We start from the raw sequence: 18,121 nt of genomic DNA on the forward strand, positions 1-18,121 counted from the left end.
AGCCAGGCGGCGTGCCGGCCTAGCGCCCCGGGAAGGTGCGCGGTGGCGCGGCCGCCGCGGCCGCCGCGGCGCCTCGGGCCCAACCCGGCCCGGTTACCTGGGCGCTCGAGAGGGGGCCGCCCCGGAGCTTTGGCCAGGCAGGGCCTGAGCGGTCTCACCTCTCGGAAAGTTTCCTCATTACAGGTGTCAATTAACGAAGGCACTAATGAGCCTTCGCCTCCCTCGCCCTGCCGGGAAGGTGAGGGGAGGTGGGGTCCGAGGACGAAGCTTTCCTCCGCAGTCCGAACCTTTCGGCCCTCCGGCCGCCCTCTTTAAATTTCAGCCTGCTGCCGAGGCTTCTCTTACCTGCTAATTTTCATTAAACTCCCTGGGAGGAGGTTGGTGGTTTTCCTCTCCCTTGGGGGTGTGTGGGTGTATGAAACCCTTCTACCGGCCTTGAAATAGCTGAAAATGAACTGTAATAGTCATGATTGGAACCTTCATACCTATTTTGTAAAAAATTAATGATGGTTCTTCTTCGTGTACCGTTCGTCATTTTAATGGTAAATTTTATTATATTAAGGAGAGCACTGTACTACAGATACCATCCCGGGATAGTCATGGCCTGTCTCCTGGAATGAAAGGCCTATTCCTTATACTTTTGATTGTTAAAGAGCGTACCCTGATCTTTTCTAGCCAGATTCTTATATTTATTTTATTTCCGACCCTTGTAAGATAGTATTTGAGGCTAAAGAAACAAGCTGTATTGCAGATTAACTACTTCTGGGCCCAAAGGCCTAGTTGGACGAGGTGCATTAGATAAGATTAATTTACAAAAACTTGAATGTTGAGAAAATGCTCATGTAAAGAACTGCTTATGTGGGTTTTGGATTTCTGTTCGAAGATTTCCAAACTACCTCTTTTCTAATACGATTCTTTAAAACAATGGTTTTAAAAAATGTTTGTGTTTGAATTTTACTTTATTTGTGTGCTTGAATTTCACTTTATTAACCAAATGCAATAAGAAAAGTGTTAGAGTTCTAGTTTACTTTCAACTGGACATTTATTTTCTGACAGGTGGAAGCAGGTTTTTCACATACTCAAACTGTGCTTTCCAATATTTGTGTTACTGTAAATTTTCCTAGAATTTTAAGGTTGTTTTGAGATACTTTTGGTGCAGGTGATTTATGATATGATGATTACATAAGTCTTTAGTACTTATTTCAGTAAACTGTATTTTATATCCCAAACATAAATTGTGTGGTTATTGTTATAGTAAATTGGGAAGAGCATTATCTTTGCTGTCTAGTAAAAGAAAAAAGTGCTTTTAATAATGTTTTGGTGTTTTAAAAGTTAACTAGGAAAACCAACTTTAAACATAGTATCTAAAGAAACTAAAGTCTGTTAATCTTTATTAAGTTGTGAAAAGAGGCATCATGATAGTTGTTATTGAAAATTATTTGGGAAACCCCTAGAACTTTGCTTAGGAGCACTCAAAAATGCGATGGATTTATGGAAACTTAGAGATGTAGAGAATCTTGAAGTAGAATTTAACTTTTATTACCTTTAGGTATATACAGTTAGTAGAACCAGGTTTGTATAAGCCAGTGGTCTCTAAAAATACTTAAGACGACTTCTTAATATTTCCTCTATTTATTTTTTTTATTGTAGAGAGAAAGAAAGTGCCCACACATGTGGGTGTGGGGGCGAGGGACAGGGAGAGAGCGAGAGAATCCCAAGCCACTCAACGCGGGCTCAGTCTCCTGACCCTGGGGTTATAACTGGAGCTGAAATCAGGTTGGCCACTCAGCCAACTGAGCCACCCAGGAGCCCCTCTTAATATTTCCTTAAAAGCTCAGTTTAAAAATTTGCCTCCTGAACACTAATCTCATAATGAAGCTTCCTTTTTTTATTTTTTTAAAATTATTTCAGCAATTTTATTTGTAGGTTATACCAAACTATTACAAGTTGCTTTTTTTCCCTTGTAGTTTTAAAATTGTTTTCATTTTTCTTTTGTGTTGTATCCCAAACATAAGATGTTTAAGTTTCTTAAGAACAGAGGGTATTACTTTATCTCATTATAGTAATAACATTTATCCATGACTGGATAGGAACATGATGGTTGGACCTTGATAAAACTTGTTGAATTGAAGTAGGTTATATGTCTTTCTTGTAATCTTGCTCACAATAATTATTAAGTCTGTCCTTTTATTCCCCAGAGGTTGTGCAAAGATGAGCATCAATTCATCTTTGATTAGATATTCAGAATTAAAGTCCCCAAATAATGTGCTCAGAATTCAACTCTCAGTATATCTCCCCATAAGAGTTTAACCATGACAAGAAAGAAAATGATGTATGTGATGTGTTTCAAGTTGATTTTGAAAAAGAATTATTTAAAAGATACTAAAAACCTATTTCTTGTCAGATTTAAAAATACTGATGAAACTGAAAAGTCTGCCTGGACATATCAGTGTAATATAAAAATTTAGTGTTTTAAATGAAAGGGTAGATAAAATGTGGATTGTATTGTTTTGTATCTTGATGTGCAGAGAGATTTTAATAATGGTAGGGACTTCATATGAAATGTTTACTTAAAAATCTGGCAGAATGTAATTTAGCTAAAATAAAAATTGGTAACAAAAGGTTGTAAATAGTTTCCTTTTGTCATCAGTTTTTGATGAGAGAATTAACATTACCATTTATATCTCTTGTGCTGGGAATCTGAAGTTGTAAACTCTCCCCATGGAAACATACAGGTACACAGACACAATTTTTCATGCACTGTGAGGACTAATTGAAACCTGTCCATGGAACCAGGCTAAGAACCCCATAGTAAGGATCCTCACATCCCCTCTTATTTTATTTTTTTATACATTTTTTTTCTTTTTTTTAACGTTTATTTTTGAGACAGAGAGAGACAGAGCATGAACAGGGGAGGGTCAGAGACAGAGGGAGACACAGAATCTGAAACAGGCTCCAGGCTCTGAGCTGTCAGCACAGAGCCCGACGCGGGGCTCGAACACACGGACTGTGAGATCATGACCTGAGCTGAAGTCGGGCGCTTAACCGACTGAGCCACCCAGGCACCCCTCTCACATCCCCTTTAAAATTTTTTTTTTTCAACGTTTTTTATTTATTTTTGGGACAGAGAGAGACAGAGCATGAACGGGGGAGGAGCAGAGAGAGAGGGAGACACAGAATCGGAAACAGGCTCCAGGCTCTGAGCCATCAGCCCAGAGCCGGATGCGGGGCTCGAACTCACGGACCGCGAGATCGTGCCCTGGCTGAAGTCGGACGCTCAACCGACTGCGCCACCCAGGCGCCCCTCACATCCCCTTTTAAAATACGATCTTGATAGATATCCTAAAACTTAAAATGACATTTCAAAATAATGTTTGGCTTTAATGTTAGAATAAGCAATCCCAGCACTACTAACATGCTTGAATTTCTCTTTCCCTTCAGTGCTTTGTTTTTAAAAAGACATTTTCAAGGCTTGGGATGTATTAATTTGGCTACTATCAGTTTGTGGGTTCACATTCAGTTTAGGAAATAATTTTCAGTTTTTAATCCTGTGCTTGTTTGGCTGAATTTGTATATTTGCTGCTTTTCTAGATTTTTTGTGAACCACTTTAACTCCAGAGCATTTCTGGATGTTGATGAGAAGTTGGAGGCCTGAATTTACGTTTTGGACCATCATCATAGCTAGTTCACTAGTAAATTGAGGTCATTATTTGCCTTGGTAAGGTAAATTTCTTTGAGAGAAGAGTGAGAATGGCTTAAAAATTTTTTCTTAATGTTTATTTATTTTTAAGAGAGAGCAAAGCAAGCAGGGATGGGGCAGAGAGAGAGGGAGATACATAATCTGAAGCAGGCTCCAGGCTCTGAGCTGTCAGCACAGAGCCTGATGCGGGGCTTGAACTCATGAACCGTGAGATCATGACCTGAACAGAAATTGGACTCGAAGCCACCCAGGCGCCCCGAAAATGGTTTTAAATATAGATGTTATTCTGTGTGTGTGTTTAGTAAATTACAGTTTACCAAATGTAGCAGTTAAGTAGACAATTTATTTGCCCCCCTCCTTAGCCTTGGAGATAGGCAGGAGCAAGCATTGGTACCTAAGTTTTAGAAGCAAAGAAATTGAATCTCTGAAAGGCTAAGTGGTTTGCCAGATAAAGGTCACCTGTTACTTGCTTAGTTAGTAGCCCTATCTAAGCTTGAACTCAAGATACTGTGATAACAGTATTTGCAGAATAATTCTGTTTGTATTATTTTTAAAGCAGAATACTTTATTGAGCAGTTTGTGTTGAGTACTTTATCAATTCTTTGAGGTAGGTACTCACTCTATCACCCCTTTCAGATAAGAGAACCTAGATTTAGAGTTTACATAATTTGCTCAGAGTCACATGGCTGTATTTGGTGGAGCCAGGATTTGAACAGGACTTAATCTCAGGTCAGGCTAAAAAAGCCCATGTTCTTAACAGTTATGCTATGCTGTGGAAACTTTGTGATGATCTATTTGAATGGAAGACATTATTATGTTTAACTGACAATAAAAAATTAGTGTATATTTATGTATTTTAACAATTTCAGGCATGATGTTACTGTAGTTGTGGTAAGATTTTAAAAGTGGTGGTCCTGGGGTGCCTGGGTGGCTCAGTCGGTTGAGCCTCTGACTTCGGCTCAGGTCATGATCTCAAGCTTGTGAGTTTGAGTCTTGCGTTGGGCTCTGTGCTCACAGCACGTATCCTGGAGCCTGCTTCGGATTCTGTGTCTCCCTCTCTCTCTGCTCTTTCCCCACTTGCATTCTGTCTCCGTCTCTCTCAAAAATAAACAAACATTAAAAAAAAAAAGTGGTGGTCCTTATGTAGCTGAATGGAATCTAAATGTTGTCTGTCAGCAGGGAGCCCTTTAGTAAACCATACATTTATAGAGTTTTTTTTTTATATCATAAGTATATGAGTGCTAAATAGTTAAATCATTAGTAACATAATATTTTTTGGTTGACCTAGTAATTCTAAAATTTGAACTGATTCTTAAAATTGGAAATCGGATTTTGCTATAGTATGAAGTCCCAGATTATGAATTTTTATTTGATGATCTAGCTAAGTCTATATCCTCTTAAACCAATTAATGTTTGAAGTAGTGTTCGTGATTTCAATTCACATATTTTTCTAATATAACTTAGAAACCATAAAGCACTACAAACGTGCAGGATGTTACGTAGGTTTTCTGCATTGTCAATAACTTAATAATTAGCTTTAGCACTCTTCGTGAAACATGTTAATGTTTCACTTGTATGTTTAATGATAGTACCTGTATATCTGATTTCAAAGTATTTGTAATGTGTTGTGTATTATTAAGAATTTTTATATTATCAGAAAGAGAAAGAAACTTCCCAATCATAGCTTGACCAAGATGTGACATAATCTAGCTAAATGGGTTGGCCTACCTTCTTCTCTCTTTAATTTTTTTGTAATTATGAAGGTTGCATATTCTCATTGTAGACATACTGAAAACTGTAAATCTCATCATCCAGTGATGATTCCTGTTGATGATCACCTTGAAATACTTTTGGTACACATTTATTTTTGGTACACATTTTTAAAATGTTTATTTATTTGTATTGAGAGCGAGCAAGGGAGGTGCAGAGACAGGGAGAGAGAGAGCATATCCCAAGCAGGATCTGTGCCATCTGCACAGAGCCCAGTGCAGGGCTCAAACCCCTGAACTGTGAGATCATGATGAGCTGAAACCAAGAGTCAGACGCTTACCTGACTGAGCCACCCAGGTGCCTCTACACATTTACGTTTAAAAAAAAAATTTTTTTTTAAAGTTTATTTTTGAGACAATGTGAGAGACAGAGTGCAAGCAGTGGAGGGGAATCTGAAGTGGGCTCCAGGCTGCGAGCTGTCAACCCAGGGCCTGACGCGGGGCTCGAACTCACAAACTGCGAGATCATGACCTGAGCCGAAGTCGGACGCTTAGCCGACTGAGCCACCCAGGTGCCCCCGCATTTACATTTTTAAGAATGAGATAAATGTAGTTCAATATGTAGCTTGTTTCACCTAATGTTTTATTTGATTGTTTCCTTTATTAACTCTTTTGAAAATACATTTTTTGTCTGTATGGTATTTCATTTTGTATTAGATTTAACTTCTCATTCTTATATGTTTTCAGTTCTTTTATATTATAAAGCTGCAAATGAACATCCTGTACATAAATTTTTAATAACATTTTTTTTTAGATAGATTGCAGAAGTGATCACTCTGTCAAAAATATAAGCATACTTTTGTTTATATTGTCTATTTGCCTTTTCAGAAAGGGTGTATTGATTTCCACTCTTCAGTATGGGCACTTGTATTATCCTTGAAAAAGTGTTATTTTGGCAAAAATTGTAATAACCAAATACTAGTAAGTTTATTTTTTTTTTTAAATTTTTTTTTCAACGTTTTTATTTATTTTTGGGACAGAGAGAGACAGAGCATGAACGGGGGAGGGGCAGAGAGAGAGGGAGACACAGAATCGGAAACAGGCTTCAGGCTCTGAGCCATCAGCCCAGAGCCTGACGCGGGGCTCGAACTCACGGACCGCGAGATCATGACCTGGCTGAAGTCGGACGCTTAACCGACTGCGCCACCCAGGCGCCCCCAAATACTAGTAAGTTTAAACACTACTGGATGCCTGGGTGGCTTAGTTGAGCGTCTGACTTTAGCTCAGGTCATGACCTCATGGTTCGGGTTCGAGCCCTGTGTGGGCGTGGGGCTCCGTGCTGACAACTCAGAGCCTGGAGCCTGCTTCAGATTCTGTGTCTCCCTCTCTCTCTCTCTCTCTCTGCCCCTCTCCCTCTCATTCTCTCTCCCTCTTCCCCCGCTTCCCCCCCCCCGCCTTCCTCCCTCTCCCTCCGTCTCCCTCTGTCTCACACACACACACACAAATGAACATTAAAAAAAATTTTTTTTCAAAAATAAAATTATAGAAAAACATTTTTATTGGCTATTTGCATTTTTTAATACATTGCCTGTGTTTTCTCATTTTTCAGGTTTTAATATTTTGTGTTATTACCTGATAACGAGTTTGGTCACTTATTAACAATAGCAACCCTTGGTCATGTTCACCACATACATTTTTTTCCAGCCCCCCCTTTATTTATTTATTTACTTATTTTTGATATAGTGAGAGTGGGGGTGGGGCAAGGAGAGAGAATCCCAGGCAGGCTCTGTGTTGTCATTGCAGAGCCCAACGTGGGGCTTGATCTCACAAACCATGACATCATGACTTGAGCCAGAATACAAGAGTCAGATGCTTAACTGACTGAACCACCTAGGCACCCCCCCCCCGCCCTTTTTAAAAGTAACCTCTACACCCAGTGTGGGGCTTGAACTCATGACCCTGAGATCAAGAGTTGGATGCTCTACTGACTGAGCCAGCCAGGTACTCCTTTGCTGCTTTTTTGTGTGCTTTTTCATTTTTGTGTTTTTAATTATAGATCTTTAAAAAATGTTTTATGTTACAGCTTCTTCTGCAGAGTTGCCTAAAACAATATATGATTATCACATTACCTGCTTAAACTGTTCTAGATCTTCATTGCTTGAAGAAACTAACTTCTTAGCGTGACATATATCATGCATGGCACAATTTGGCCGAAACTCCTCTTCCTAGCTTCACTTCTCACTTTTTTGGTGAGGCCTACTTTTTTTTTTTTTTTTTTTTTTTTTTATTGTTTATTTATTTTGAGAGAGAGGGAGAGACAGAATCCCAAGCAGGCTCTGACTGTCAGTGCAGAGTTCATTGCAGGGCTCGATCCTAGAAGTGGTGAGATCATGACCTGAGATCAAGAGTTGGACACTTACCTGAGCCACCCAGGTGCCTCTTGGTGAGGCATTGAACCTTTCCCAGCCTCTCTTAAAATGACTTATATCCTTTAGTTTAGATTAAGAACTTAGGTAATAGTCCCTCTTCCTTTTTTTTTTTCTTATTTTATTAAGTTTACTTATCTTGAGAGAGAGAGAGCACACGTGCACATGTGCACAAGTAGGGAAGGAACAGAGAGAGAAGGGGGTAGAGAGAGAAAGCCCCAAGCAGCCTCCGTACGGTCAGCACAGAGCCCAAGATAGGGTTCAAACTCATGAAATGAATTCTGAGATCATGACCTGAGCGGAAATCAAGAGTGGGATGCTTCACTGACTAAGCTACCCAGGCGCCCCTTTTTCTTTTTCTTTTTTTTTTAAATGAGAATTTCATTTTAATTTTTTTTAAATTTACATCCAAATTAGCATATAGTGCAACAATGATTTCAGGAATAGATTCCTTAGTGCCCCTTACCTATTTAGCCAGTCCCCCCTCCCACAACCTCTCCAGTAACCCTCAGTTTGTTCTCCATATTTATGAGTCTCTTCTGTTTTGTCCCCCTCCTGTTTTTATATTTTTGTTTCCCTTCCCTTATGTTCATCTGTTTTGTGTCTTAAAGTCCTCATATAAGTGAAGTCATATGATTTTTGTCTTTTTCTGACTAATTTCACTTAGCATAATCCCCTCCAGTTCCATCCACGTAGTTGCAAATGGCAAGATTTCATTCTTTTTGATTGCCGAGCAATACTTCATTGTGTATGTATATATATACCACATCTTCTTTATCCATTCATCCATCGATGGACATTTGGACTCTTTACATACTTTGGCTATTGTTGATAGTGCTGCTATAAACATGGGGGTGCATGTGTCCCTTCGAAACAGCACACCTGTATCCCTTGGATAAATGCCTAGTAGTGCAATTGCTGGGTCGTAGGGTAGTTCTCTTTTTAGTTTTTTGAGGAACCTCCATACTGTTTTCCAGAGTGGCTGCACCAGCTTGCATTTCCAGCCCCCCCCCTTTTTTTTTTTAAATTAACAACAGCTTTCCTTCCTGAATGATGAACTCCTTACAGTCAGGGCCCATGTTTTCTTCTTTTCCGAGTCCCTCCTATAGTGCCTTGTACAGACTAGGTGCTTAGTAAACATTTTAGTTCATGCAGGGTTTTTGTAGAAGAAGAATGTGATTGCCTAGTTAAATCAGTATTCTTAGGCCTATAGTCAGTAGTGATTTATTTATTTTTTAAACTAAGCTCTACACTTTTCGTGGGGCTTGAAATTACAGCCCCAAGATCAAGAGTTGCATGCTTCACTGACTTGAGCCAGCCAGGTGTCCCTAGTCAGTAGTGATTTAGATATGAGAGTTTCTGGCTGAAGTATGCTGTAGGTGAGGATTATTATCATATATACTGCTTTAAATTATCTTTTTTTGTGAATTACTGGGTATATGCTTATAAAAAATATCTACCCTAAGCAACTGTTTTCTAAATTAATATGCATTGTAGAAAGGCAGAAATTAGTTGTTTTTATGTAGGTGGTGAGATTTGTGACTGTGGCATGAAATTTAAATTACTTTTATTTAGGAGTTTACATATGAGGAAAACATTGGGCTTTTTATCTTTCATGTGATTAACACCTGTTAATGATATTTCCCTCTCAAATTCCGTAGAAATTAAAAACTATCTCCAAAGGTGTTAGTTGAGAATTAATGTAGTATAAACCGGGCATCTTCTTGCATTTCCCTTACTGTGGTTGAAGACTGGGTATTCTTCCTATCGTGACTATAACCTTTTCCAGAAAAGTTAAGTTGCTTATATTCTCTGGAAGAACTTAAGCCAGCCCCCCCCCTCCCCCCCCCCGGTTGCTAGCTATTGCTGATTGGATTCCAGATAGACTCCTGACCTGATGTTGATCAATCAGATTTTTCTTGTCAGAATGTTTGAACTAAAGAGTGAGGTAGCTGTGAGCAGCTGAACTAGAGTGGGTGCTTTTGCAAGCTGATGGGTAGGAGCAGAAAAGTTGAGGAAGTAGAGACTGCTGTTTGCAGAAGAGAATTGGGGCAATCTGTGGAAATTGTTGACACCGAAGCTCCATAAAGAGATGGAAAATAATTCCGAGGCTAGAGCTCCTTTTGAACTGTCTCCCTTATACATATCATTTGAGTTAATGTTCAAGCAAAAGAGTTTTGATTCTAGTATTGTACCTTGATGACCTCTCCTTATTGGAGCATATACCTAGTGATTCATGAATAAGGTAAAAAAAGCAGTATATATGATATAATCCTCAGGTACAGCATACTTCAGCCAGAAACTGAGTGCTTCATTATAATCTGGTGTAAGTTCTTGGAATGTGTTGGGCAAGTGTCATCAGTAATATTTGGTGGCAGGAGAAAACTTAATTCCTTTTGTTAATTACTTACCTCTCTACCAGGATATTTAGTCTTTTTTTTTTTTTTAAACGTTTATTTAATTTTGAGACAGAGCATGAACGGGGGAGGGTCAGAGAGAGAGGGAGACACAGAATCCGGAGCAGGCTCCAGGCTCTGAGCTAATGCAGGGCTCGAACTCACGGGCCATGAGATCATGACCTGAGCTGAAGTCGGACGCTTAAGTGACTGAGCCACCCAGGCACCCCTGTTTAGTCTTTTTAAAAATAATGCAAGTAGCTTTGTTTTTTCTAAAAAAGATAACTGCTTTTTTCAGGAAAAAATTTTAGTAAGAAAATTTGGAGAATCTGAAGCTCTGCATACCAAAGAAATTGTTCCTGTTTTAGTAAGCATCTCTTTTTTTTAATTAAAAAAATTTTTTTTACCGTTTATTTATTTTGGAGAGAGAGAGAGAGGGAGAGAGCATGCCTGTAAGTGGAGGAGAGGCCAGAAAGGGAGACAGAGAATCTGAAGTAGGCCCCGTGCTGTGAGTGCAGAGCCCAATACAGGGCTTGAACTCATACGAACTGTGAAATCATGACCTAAGCCGACTTACTAAGAGTCAGCTGCTTAACTGACTGAGTCACCCAGACGTCCCTAGTAAACATCTCTTAAGTCATTCTTGCTTTCCTTATACATAGCTTTTCTTACATATTTTATGTAAATAAGCTAATTACATGTTATTATTTATTTCTATATCATTTTATTAAGATGTAAGCATCTTTTTATGTTAGTATGCACTTACATTATAATTTTTAATGGCTTCACTGTAATACTCCGTTATTTGGTCCAACTGTAACCTAACCAGTCCTCTGTTGATGGGCATTTGGGTTTTTGTAGGTCTTTGTATAATTGTCTGAATATTACCTTGAATATAGTGTGTGAAGTCAGATTGCTGAGTTGCTCATATAGCATATCTGGAAGGAAATCTGATAATATGCTAAAACTTAACAGTAGGGCATCAGTATATATACTTTATAGTCTTCAAGTGTTTGATTCCAAGGTCTGTGGGGCTCTTTTAGCAATGACCATTAGCAATTCATTAATGTGCTGGTTTTAGGCCACCATAACACAAAATAGGAAGGTACTCATTCTGATTACCGAGACAGGCTCAGTAACCAATCATGAATGTGGAAGTATATGAGCACGAGCTCAATAAACTTAGACTTAAGAAAATGTTAAGATAATAGGGAGTTTGAAGTTGTGTTCGAAGTAAGAGTATAAATAAGGGGACAGTGGGCCCACTGCTTGGTAGAGTGGTATAAAAACAGCAATGGTGGTCAGTAGAATGTTTTTTTATTCTAATCTTATTTTGTTTCCATTTTCCCTTCTAAGAGGAGTCCCCAGACCTATAGGATAAATCATATGTTAAGAGGGAATTTAACCTCTAGATTGGTAAGGAATGGTGAGAGCTTTGTTAGTGGTGCTGAGTTAAAAAATCTCCAGGTCTGGGCAGATTCCATCCAGTGAAGATGATAGAGCTTTGGTTGTGTGTGAGTGTGAAGCTGTAGCTAAGTTTCCTGGAGAGCAGAAATTGGCAAATATTGTGAGGTTATTTTTTCCCCCTTATTTTGGGACTTACAAGAGAAACTTGGGACTTACAAGAGTACTTCCCAGTACTGAATAATCACTTAGTAGAGAGTGAAATGATAATAAAAAATTGGCATGGCCATGACCTAAACCAGTGTCATTTTTTTTCTTTGCTTAAGAAACCAATATGATAAAACATGGAAATGCTACTATAGTTAATTTGATTACATCAGTGTGATTGACGGAATCTGCTGCCATCCTGGTGGAAGAGATGAGATGTATTTTGTACATCCTAGATGTATTTTGTCATCCGTAGAGGGACTTGACTGATGGCAGGCCACAGGATCTTCTCTTTAGGATTTTCAGTAATGATCCTTGGTTTAGGAACTGTTCCTTGGAGGGCTGGTGCTGGCTGGCTTAGTAGAGCATACGACTCTTGATCTCGGGGTTGTAAGATTGGGTGTAAAGTGGTGACAGGCACATAGGTAACCTGTGTATAGAGTTTGTTTGGTGAATCTTCATCTTCCATAATTTCTGGACATCTGCACACAGAAACAGTATGGGACATTAATTGTTACTTTGGCCCAGAAAGCTTTGTTGAGCCAGGTGTCAATGTGCATCTTTGGAGTTCTAATCTCTGGGAAACTTGTGGGTCTCTTTGAGTGCCCAAGGATCATACGTGTTGAAGTCCGCACCATAGATGCACTTGGTGATGGTGTGTTCTGTAGTCACTATCTTGTTGATGGCAAAACAGCCCACCTTCTCCCCATCCTTCTTTGTGGGAGCCTTTCTGCTGGGCCCAAGTTGAAAAGTTGAAAACCATTTCTTTTTTTGCTTTTTTGAAAACTATTTCTTAATGTTTGATTTACTGAGTACATTATTTTGTGTGTCTTACTTTCACTTTACCTTCACTCTTTATGTTTAAATGTTTTATTCAATATATAAAAAATATACTGAATGTTTACCATACGTAAAGCATTGTGCTGGACACTGTGGTAGATATAGAAATACATTTAGATGGATCTCTTATCTTGAGGAGGGTTGGAGTCCAATACAGATGAGGCAATAGGATGGTAATTGAGGGATTGATGTCTGGAATCTGATAGACTTGAATTCAAATGCTATTCATGTCATTTATGGCATCTCTGCCTTTGGTTAAGTTAACCTTTTTGTGCCTTCTTCCTTACTTGGAAATGAGGATGATAATACCTTAATTACATTTGATAGGGATTTTGTGAGGATTAAGTTAGATAATGCATATAAACAATTAACACAGTGAGATATACTGGGATAAACCGTGTGTGTGTGCGTGTGCGTGTGCGTGTGCGTGTGTGTGTGCGTGTGTGTGTGTGTGTGTGAGAGAGAGAGAGAGGGAGGGAGGGAGGGAGAGAGGGAAGGAAAAAGGCAAATCCCATAAAGACATGTATAGCTGAAGTGCAGTGGGAGGAGTTTAGTTTTTGGTAAGATTGGAGAAGGCTGCATGGAATTGTTAGAATTTTAGTTGATCTTTGAGCAACTTTTTTTTTTAATGATTAGAATTGGAGAAATGGTTAGTCAAGTTTTGAAGGAATAATAAACATACTATGACTTCTGTGAAACTTAACTGTTTCTGGTTTGTTTTCTATCATTCCTCTAAGATCGTGCACTTAAGCTGTCTCTTTTTTCCTCCAGTGCCTTAAATTCTCTTGAAGCTTCTGCAACCTTGCTTCTGCTTTTGCCTAAAAACTTTTTTGTCACAGGTCACCAGGGGCCTCCAGTTGGCCAAAGCAAATGGGGAGGTTTTTTTGTATTTTGTTTTTTTTCAGTTTATTTATTTTGAGAGAGCGAGAGAGAGGGGAATGAGCAGGGTAGGGGCAGAGAAAGAGCAAGAGAGAATCCCAAGCACTGATAGTCCAGAGCCTGATGCGGAGCTTGAACTCATGAACCACAAGATCATGACCTGAGTGAAAACCAAGAGTTGTATGCTCAATTGAGTGAGCCACCCAGGTGCCCCATGGGGAAGTTTTTCATCTAATTTTTCACATAACGAATGCTTTTCCTTTCTGTTTCACTTAATTAAAAAAAAAATGTTTATTTTTGACAGAGAGTGAGTAACTGAGTAAGAGAGAGAGACAACATCCCAAGCAGGCTCCACACTACCAGTGCAGAGCCAGAAGTGGGGCTCAAACCTACGAACCGTGAGATAATGACCTGGGTGGAAATGCTTGGCCAACTGAACCACTCAGGCACCCCTCACTTAATTTTTTTGGTGTTTATGATTGTATATATGATAATTATATACATCATATATATATGGGAAGTTTCCCCATATATATGTGGGAAGTTTGAAAAATACTGACATACATCAAGAAAACATTTGTAATTACTCTGTTAAAATTGTGGTATATGAGGGTGCCTGGGTGGCTCTGTCCTCTAAGCATTTTATTTTGGCTCGGGTCATGATTTCATGGCTCGTGAGTTTAAGTTCCATGTTGGGCTCTGTGCTGGCAGCTCAGAGCCTGGAGCCTACTTTGGCTTCTGTGTCTCCCTCTCTCTTTGCCCCTCCCCACTTGTGCTCTGTCTCTCAAAAATAAATAAATGTTAAGAATTTTTTTTGGTATATGTTTATCATTCTGTTTTTCTATGAATATATAAAATTGAGTTCATATGTACTGTTTGCTTTTTTTTTAACAGGCGTTTTCTCATATCCTTATGTCTAAGAACAGAATTTAATGGCAGCCTAATTCTAGTCTTTGAATGTAACACGTATTTCACTAGTGTTTTCCTATTAAAAAAAAACTCTAGGGGCGCCTGGGTGGCGCAGTCGGTTAAGCGTCCGACTTCAGCCAGGTCACGATCTCGCAGTCCGTGAGTTCGAGCCCCGCGTCAGGCTCTGGGCTGATGGCTCGGAGCCTGGAGCCTGTTTCCGATTCTGTGTCTCCCTCTCTCTCTGCCCCTCCCCCGTTCATGCTCTGTCTCTCTCTGTCCCAAAAATAACATTGAAAAAAAAATTAAAAAAAATAAAAAAAAAACTCTAAACCAAGAAATAACAAAAATGTCCTTAAGCATAGAAATCCGGATTATATTCTGGGTCAAAGGGTAAAAAAATTTTAAGGCTTCTGATTGCTAAAAACCTAGAGATACTATACTAACTTATACCCCATCAGTAGTATTTGAGGGTGCTTTTTTATTTGTTAGAATTCTATTTGAAAAAATTCATATAGTAGGGGAAAAATGGATACAGTTACTATCTTAAATTATTTGTTTGCTGCAAGAGTTTGGATATTGAGGATTATTGCATTACTTATATTGACATATTTGGTTCCTGAGTTACAGTATTGAGTTGTCTGTTATTTAGAAAGGCTTTTCTTGGGGCATCTGGGTGGTTAAGCATCTAGATTCTTGATTATGGCTCAAGTCATGATGATCTCACAGTTTGTGAGTTCGAGCCCTGAGTGAGGCTTTGTGCTAATAGTGTGGAGTCCGCTTGGGATTCTCTGTCTCCCTATCTGTCTGCCCTTCCTGGCTTGCTCTGGAATTTATTTTGTTCGAAGTTATGAAGTGGGATCTAGCATTTGCTTTTCCAAAATATTACTCAGTGGTCTTAGCATCTGTCTCTTTCCCAGCAATTTGAAATGCCGTCTTTGTTTTACACAGAATTCTTGAGTGCATTCTGGGTCTCTTTTTAAAACTTTTTGTTTGATTATTTTTTTGTTTATTTATTTTGAGAGAGTCCGCACTCAAGGAGGGGACCAGAGAGAGAGGGAGAGGGAATCCCAGGCAAGCTTTGTGCTGTTGGCACAGAGCTGGTTGTGGGGCTCGTTCTCAAACTGTGAGATCATTACCTGAGCTGAAATCAAGAGTAGAACACTTAACTGACTGAGCCACCCAGGCGTCCTATCATGTGGTTTTAATTTAATCGCTGTGTATATATTTTAGTACCTGGTAAGGAGTTATGTACTTTTTTATAAAGTTTTAAAAAAATAATTATTTTTGAGAGTGCACGCGGGAGAGGGGTAGAGAGAGGGGGACAGAGGATCCAAAGTGGGCTCTGTGCTGACAGGCTGACAGCAGCAAGCCTGATGGGGGGCCCGAACTCAGGAACCATGATACCATGATCTGAGCAGAAGCCGGACTCTCAACCAGCTGAGCCACCCAGGTGCCCTAGGAGTTGTGTATTTTTTGAGATAAAACTTTAAAATCCTTTTGTTTGGAGCAGTGTGGGGGGGGAGGGGGCGCAGGGGTTGTACAACATTCTCTTGGAATTTTTACTGAAATGCATGTTTATAAAGAGGGACATGAGTTGATATCTTACAGAAATAATCCTGCCCCTTCAGGATGCATGATGTATTTTCCGATTTATATAATTTTTTATATTTGTGAAATTCTGTGGGTTTTTTCCTTTACGTAGGTTCTGCGCATTTCCTTTACATTTATTCCTAGGTATTTTTGTTTCTTGCTTTTATTATAATTCATATATTTTTATTATTATTTTACTTTATTTTTAGTAACAACTTTATTGATAAATACACTTTAGGTTCACCTATTAAAACTCTACAACTGACTGGTGTTTACTATATTCACAGAATTTCTGCAACCATCATCATAATCAATTTTAGAATACTTTCATCACCTCAGAAAGAAACTCCATACCCTTTAACTGTCACCCTCAATCCTCCATCCTTCCACTGTTAAGCAACAATCTATTTTCTCTATATATTTTCATATAAATGGAATCATAATATATTGTCTTTTGTGACTGACTTCTTTCTCTTAGCACATTTTCAAGATTTATCTGTGTGGGAGCACATACCAGTATTTCATTGCTTTTTATGACTGAATAATATTCCACTCTGTGGAGTTGACACATTTTGTTTATTCATCAGTTGATAGACATTTGGGTTCTTTTTGATATCATAAATAATGCTTCTATGAACATTTATGTAAAAAGTTTTTCTGTGAACCTGTGTTTTCATTTCTTTCCTGTCTGTATCTAGGAGTGGAATCACTAGGTCAACTAGTAATTGAATTTAAGTTTTTCAGAAACTGCAAGATTGTTTTCCAAAGTGCTACACCATTTTATATTTCCTTCATGAGTGCATAAGGGTTGTAGTTTCTCCACATCCTCACCAGCATTTTTTTTTCTTTCCAATCAATATTTGTTTATTTGGTGGGATTTTTTTGTGGGTGAGTATACTGAGGCAGACACTTGCTATTTTGAGTATTCTAGCCATCCCAGTGGCTATAAAGTGGTATCTCATTGTGGTTTTGTGTATTTTTGGAAAAATGTCCATTCAGATTCTTTGCTCACTTTTTAATTGTTACTTGTCTTTTTATTACTTACTTGTATGAGTTCTTTATATATTCAAGACATAAGTCATTCAAAAAACACGATTGAGAAACTGAAAAAATAACAATATGAGAGGAAATATTTTCTTAAAAAATGTTTTTTTAATGTTTATTTTTGAGAGAGAGAGAGAGCACACATGTGTGAGAGGGGGAGGGGCAGATAGAGAGGGAGACACAGAATCTGAAGCAGGCTCCACGCTGTGTGCTGTCAGCACAGAGCCTGATGCAGGGCTCAAACCCGTGAACCATTAGATCATGACCTGAGATGAAGTCGCATGCTTAGCTGACTAAGCTCCCCAGGCGCTGCTGGACTTTCTTTATATACTTTACTAAAACCACATATAGCAACAGAGAAGGCAGAAGCACTTAATGAGAATCCACCTGTTTTCTATTAAGCCCAACCATTAAGAGATTTTTAAAAATTTAAAAACTTGTCACTGAAGTCACTGATTTTAATAATGGAAAATAGGCAATGAATTTATTGTTTATAAACTAATGAATAAATAAATATTTCTAAGTTTTAATTTATAACAATAAATATTGCTATAAACCATGTAAACAGAAGCCCTTTGAAGTCTTCTTCTAAGTATGTTGTAAAGGAGCCGTAAAGACCAGAAGTTTGAGAACTACTGGCCTTCATAGTCTTAAAATTTTATTTTTCCTTACTTTGGGTTGTGTTATTCTAATCCTTTAAGTGTGGAGATTATCCAAGGCTTAGTCTTTTACAATGTATTTTATGAAGAAGTTGAAGGAAGGATTCAGTCACTACCATAACTTTATTATCTATTAGACAACTTTCTTTTTTTTTGTTATGCAGATTATTTTTATTTTTATTATTTTATTTTATTATTATTATTTTTTTTAATATATGAAATTTATTGTCAAATTGGTTTCCATACAACACCCAGTGCTCATCCCAAAAGGTGCCCTCCTCAATACCCATCACCCACCCTCTCCTCCCTCCCACCCCCCATCAACCCTCAGTTTGTTCTCAGTTTTTAACAGTCTCTT

General features: G+C 38.6%; 1 protein-coding gene across 2 annotated transcripts in view; it reads left to right on the top strand.

The window, feature by feature from the left end:
* Positions 1 to 18,121, top strand: part of USP34 (ubiquitin specific peptidase 34) — a 250,839-nt gene that overhangs the window by 883 nt on the left and 231,835 nt on the right. The gene's annotated exons all lie outside the window — the stretch shown is intronic.

This window comes from Herpailurus yagouaroundi, unplaced genomic scaffold (assembly GCF_014898765.1).
Source record: "Herpailurus yagouaroundi ecotype Mexico unplaced genomic scaffold, PumYag 210, whole genome shotgun sequence".
In the NCBI taxonomy this organism is placed as follows: Eukaryota; Metazoa; Chordata; class Mammalia; order Carnivora; family Felidae; genus Herpailurus; species Herpailurus yagouaroundi.